This window comes from Anas platyrhynchos, chromosome 13 (genome assembly GCF_047663525.1).
Source record: "Anas platyrhynchos isolate ZD024472 breed Pekin duck chromosome 13, IASCAAS_PekinDuck_T2T, whole genome shotgun sequence".
Classification (NCBI taxonomy): domain Eukaryota; kingdom Metazoa; phylum Chordata; class Aves; order Anseriformes; family Anatidae; genus Anas; species Anas platyrhynchos.
This window is the reverse complement of record NC_092599.1, coordinates 3,825,056-3,830,889: the sequence shown is the minus strand read 5'-3', so window position 1 is coordinate 3,830,889 and position 5,834 is coordinate 3,825,056. Positions and strand designations below refer to the sequence as shown.

Below are 5,834 nucleotides of genomic sequence, written 5' to 3'. Positions count from 1 at the left end.
GCACAGAAGGGACCTGGCATGGTGCTCCCGTAGCCCTCACAAAAAAATCTCAGCCACAGAAGCAGCGAGCCCAGGTCCGGCTGCCCAGGGGACTGTGTGGGCACAGGCACCCTGGCTCCCCCCTCCCCACTTGTGTTAGTGGGGTGGGGGTTTAATTATTATTATTATTTTAAAAACAAAACGGATAATTCCGAATTAAGGACTTTGACTGCAGCCACCTGACAGAGGAGGGGATCACAATGTGACTGATGACTAATTGAGCAGCGGATGTGTAATTTGTCATTATTAAAGGCGTTTGTGCTGCCAGCTGCTCCTGCTGGAGGCTCGGCTGCGGCTCAGGGAGATGGTGGATCCAACACTGCCACCTTCTGCTAACTCAGCGCCAAGGTATGCACGGGTTCACGGCTGGCGATTGCAGGTTTTAGGTACTGAGGAAAAAGCTGCAGGCAACTGGGTTTGCCCCAGGCTCTGCTGCACGCTTTGGGGGAGCTCCCCTAAAGGAGACCTGTCGTGGGATCCCCATGTTCCTGCAGTTCCCCAGCTCAGATGTGAGATTTATAAAGTTCCTGCGGCGAGTCAATGTGTGCACACATTTGTTGGTAACTTGTGAGGATAAAGAAAGCTAGTTTTAGGTCTTCACGTGATAGAAATAGGGATGCTTTCAAATGCTTCTGTTGAAAAATGCTATCAGGGAATCTTGCTGGTACACAAATTCCAGTTCAATGTGTAAATCAGCTTGGCTTGCATCAGGCAGTCACTGAACAAAACAGAACAATTACAATAAAAGAGTAAAATAGTTAAAAGTGAGAATTTTTCATCAATTTAAATGCACTGTTGAGATGCTTAGCTGTAGGACGGAGGGGGCTGTGGCTGGTATTTCTTAGGGCTAAGTCTTCGCGTCAGCTAAAAAGACCGAGAAGTGTTTGGAGCTTAATGGAGCCTGGAAAGCCTTGTTGCATCCTAGGTGATGTACGCTGATAAAATAAATACCTTTGTACAGTCTACAGATATATTTTAAAGGAGATGTCCTCCGAGGAGCTGTGCCTGCATGGAGCAAGGAGCTTCTGGTCCGACACAGCCCCGAGCAGCACCAACACGCGAAGCCTCGACCCGCATTGCCTTCCGTGTGTGCGAGGCCTCTGCAGAGGTGGTTGTGCATATGGGCTTGTGCACACGGATCCGCTAATCTAAAGATCCCTGTGCAAGCATTAGCACTTGAGAATGTATGTAAATTTATTACATTCCCCAAAGGATTGGGGTTCTATAAATTTAAAATGCTGGCAGACTGGGACAAATATAATCCAGCTTCCATATGTTTCCCGGTATATAAAAAGGAAAATAAGCATATTTTCTTTACAGCCGCACAAGGAAAACTCAAGCCACTAAAACATCTCCTTTCCATGTGAAGAACAGCAATTCGTTTGCTATCTTCTGTTACCATCAGGCCAGTACAGCGCTAATTAGACCTTCAGCCTACGAGTGAGATCAGAGCAGCATGCGGAACGAGAAGGGATGGGGGCTGCTCTTTGTGTCGCGCTGCTCTCTCCCCAGCCTTCCCCTTGCTCTGACTCCAAGGATAATGCTCCCTTTCTTCCCGGGAAGGGTCCTCTGCCACTGAGACCTCTCTTTATTTCCTCCTTCCTCAACCTTCCTGCTCTGTGTCAGCTTCAGACCCGGACGGATGGCAGTGAGTCAGTTCACTCTTTTCTGCTCTTTTTGATGAGTAGCGATGGGCTGTTCCTGCTGGCTGCATGTGGGGAGGAAGAGAAACACACAAGGGACAGTAGGACCCTCCCTGCTCTGCCTAAATAAGCTATTAATTGATTTAAAACTCCGAAATCAAACAGTGACCTCAGCAAGCTTTTTCATCATGTTTTATTCACATTTTCCTGACAGGTTCCTGTGCCATTCTCTGTTGTGTCCTTCCATTGGTGTTTATCACTGACTTCCCTTTCCCGTCTATCACCTATAAACGTCTTGGCTTTGCTTACAAGGTGTTATGAGGCCTGTTGTAGCCTGCCCAGCTGGTTGTTTAAGCATCATTACCAAAAGGTTGCCTCCCAAATGCAGCTGTCCCACGATGCCCATCTCCATTCCGGACTGATCAGATTTATACTTACCATGCTCATAGGAGGAACGTCTCTTGCACATTCACAAAGCGCGTATTTTCCTTCAAAATTTCCATAAAACTCCCTGTGGTTGTTTGATAACCATCAGAAATCTAAATGCAGACTATACCGGGGCTTGTCAAGATGATCATGTTTGCCTGGAAAGCTCCCCAGGCTTGCCCGTATCCCTAGATTGTCTCTTGTGCTGGTTTAATTGCAAACTGTGTGGGGTGGGTTGTGTCTTCATGCCCTTGAACAGTCAGAGTCAAAGGACTTGGCCAGAGCTCACAGGTCCTGTGGTAGGAGGAACAATAAGAACATTTTGGAGGTCTGAAGAAGGGTCTCCTTGGACAGAAAATATCTCTAAAATTGCTTTCAGATCAGCAAGATTTTGCTTCTCATGTTTGCTTTTATAACATTAAGCTCTTTTGAAATATTTACTGTATTTCTGAGTGATTAAACAATAGGGTTTTGTCTGAGTTTGTTTCTCCCCCCAGAGCAGTGATACTGGAGCTGCTGGTGTAAGGCAAGACACCATTGCCGAGGAAAGCAGTGCAGAGCTCAGATAGGAGCAAAGTCATAACATGTTGCACCTCCCTGAAGTGCTTCGCAGGTGAGTTTGAAGCTGAATAGCTGGCTCCTGGGCATGTGTTTTAAAAGATGAGGGATGGTTCAGCCCTGTATTTAAAAAAGGGTTCAGATTCTGTTTGTCACCGCTCTGGCAAGGAAGGTTACAATGCCTTCCCATAACTGCAGCGCTCACAGTTTACATAATATGAAGCAATATTAGCAAAGCCAATGTGATGGCAAACGCTATAATCTTGTTGAGGTTTTAATTTTCATATTTTCTGGCGCTGGAAAATAGTCACTGAATGACTTGGTGGGGCTGGTAGGAGGACTGCGGGACCGCAAGGACTGGATGTTTATTCTAAGCTATTTGATGTTATATCTGATGTGAGTTGCCCAAGCACAAGGGAGTATTCTGATTGCTACCCACTAGGCAATGATCTTAAAAAGCCTCTCTTCCCGCAGCTGGAGATGCCTGTTGCTTCTGGCATATCGCAGGAGGACTGGTTGGTGAGAGGTGTGGTGTGTAAATGTCTGTCCTCATGTTATCAGTGGGGTGAAAGGCTCCTCGGAAGTTACCTGTCTCCCAGCATGTTTATGAGACTTAAAACACACAAGAGCCTTACAAACACCTATTTTGTATTTATACAATATTTACACATCAAATTTTTCTAAACATTTGTCCTTTTCACATTGAATTTTCAGGGTCTGCAGTGAAGATCACAGATTACTGTGATTACTGTGAATGGTTTTGCTAAATAAGACTTGTCTATTACTAAGTAAAAAAGCAGTTAGAAAGTGATCCCACCACAGTATTTGCTGCTCAGGCACTTGTGACCAGCCATCCACCAAGGGCTGCCCTCCAGCTCCTCCACAGATTTGAAATTCAAATTGCTTGGATGGCTCCTACTGCTGTTAGGCAGCCAAAAACCTCAAACTCCTAGTCTGCATCCATCCATCTTTGAAATTATGAAGGGTGTGTTGGTGTGGGAAGGGGAAAGAAATACCCTGACCTAGCACTGCCAGGAGCTGGTACGTGCGGCGGGTTGGGCTGGGGTACTTGCTGCTCACTCTGTCCTCAGCTCACCTCCCTCGCAGGGCTGTGGAGCTGGCAATCAGAGCTTATTTTTGAACTGCTTGGGTTTTGCTGCGTATTTGCTTGGGTTTTGCTGTGTATTTGCAATTTCTAGGCCATCCTATGGCTGCTGAGTGGAAGATCTGCTATGTTGATGCACGGTTTTCCTATAAAAAATTAAGAAGTCTGTGTAAGTACAGCTGAATGCGCTTGCTGGCCTAAGCCAGATGCCAAAAGGTACTGAAGGGCACGAAACTTAAACACAGGAATTGGGCCTGAATGCTGCTTTGGGACTTTGAAAATGTGACTGAAATTACTAAGCCACTTGGGCATTACTGAACTCGTTCCCTTGGAGCTGTGTGAATTCTGTCTGGCCAGATTTGTATTTCATTTTCGGGCAGAGGTTGGAACGTGCATTACCGTGACCAGGAAAAAGAGAATTGCATTAAGTAGTGATGGGGGCACCGGGGCTATTTTTCTTGCTGTATGCCAGAAGGTGTTTGAATAAATTGATGACACATTTTTGTATTGTTCTTCATCTTGATTTATTTCCATTCTTGAACTTTCCTGCTTTGGAGAATCCATTTACAGGTTTTCCTCCTGAGCTGTACACCGAGGGCCAGCCTTCTGTGAGCAATCTCTAAGTGTGTGTCAGCAGGCTGAATCCCTGCTTTTTTCTATTTGTGGGGAGCAGATAAGACAAGCAGAACTTGCTCTGAAATGCTGGATTTTGGAAAGAAGAGGGGGACGTATTCAGAACAAAGACCACCCAAAACATTTTCAAGTTCAAGATTTCAGTGAAAACAATCACAATAACAAAAATGATGTGCTTCGGATTAGTTGCATGAATTAGCCGGTATTGTTCCTCTTCCCAGGCCAAATGATTTATTGGTTTATCCCACACAATGTTAACTGTAAATTGGAAATGTGTAAAATATTGTTTGACAGCGGAGCACATAGTATGTACTTGGTGAACAGAGTTAGCCCCATGTGTTCTATACATTACGGGTACATCGTTACAGTGTTATGGCATGAAATGCCAGCTGTTAGGCCACGATGTGAATGATCTGCAGACCAAGAGCTATCAAATGTATGAATCTGTGGCAACTGAATAATGAACATATTGAAAAGATTGCGACATTAGTAGACCAGCTGTAGGGCGTCCAACTGTTCGGTTTTCCTGTTTGCTGCGTAAAAAAAGCAAGTTATATCCCTGCTTTCAGAAAGCATAGGGCCAGATCAGTGAAGTAAAGAAAACTTCTGGGTGTTTAGGTTCCAAGATCCAGGAACAGGACCCCCAGGCCCCCACCTGCCTGCCCTCCAGCTCCCCAGGTGTCTGCAGCTTCCCGGCTGGAAGCACGGTGCCTGCTCCCTTCTTGGGCTCTGCATGTAGGGAGGGGGTAAGAGGGCAGCTCCGAAATCCGTTTGGCCAAAATGACCATTCTGCTGCTCCGTTTGTGGATCCAGGCTGGCCTTAGGCTTTAGGGAACTTTACCTCTGGGAGTTAGGACGTAGCCTGGTGCACGAGAGGCTTCAGCCAGTTCCCACTGGAGTGAAATTGTGGCCCTGGTGTGTGAAGCAGGCCTTCACGTGCTGCTGCAGCCATTCAGAAGGCAGAGGGCGTATAAAAATGTGAAATTCATTGCTTGGGATGCAGCTGTCATGTCATATGCCTTTAGATTGGCTTTGCATTTATTTCCTGTTTTAACACAAAGCCCTGTAATTGTGATGGAGGCAACTTGCTGTACCACTTATTGCACTCTGTGTTTAACACAGAACATCGGGAGTTCATGCTCTGGTGTTCCTGTGTGTGTGTGTGCATGTAAACGTACACAGACACGTGTCCTTGGGTGTGTACATTTGTCAGTGGTAGCTGAACAAGTCAGGCTATTACAACACTACCGCACAACACCTGCACTCATGCAGAATGTTTACTGATTGATGACAGCTCTCAAAACATTTCTCTTTCCCACGTATTGAATTTGTGTAGTATTTGTTTATTTATTGTATAATTTGTGCCTCTTCCAATTCATTCTGTCTCATGTTTTTCTTATCGGTGTCAGTTGTAGTCAATTACTGGCGTA

General features: G+C 45.7%; 1 long non-coding RNA gene across 2 annotated transcripts; it reads left to right on the top strand.

The window, feature by feature from the left end:
* Positions 1-259: 259 nt before the first annotated feature.
* Positions 260-4,729, top strand: LOC110353829 (uncharacterized). Of its 2 annotated transcripts, none has more exons than XR_003500409.3 (4): positions 260-387; positions 2,606-2,721; positions 3,141-3,192; positions 3,381-4,729. It is a non-coding gene; the product is annotated as an uncharacterized lncRNA (long non-coding RNA). The 2 variants fall into 2 exon arrangements; XR_011812606.1 differs by having other exon boundaries at positions 3,141-3,197.
* Positions 4,730-5,834: the final 1,105 nt, after the last annotated feature.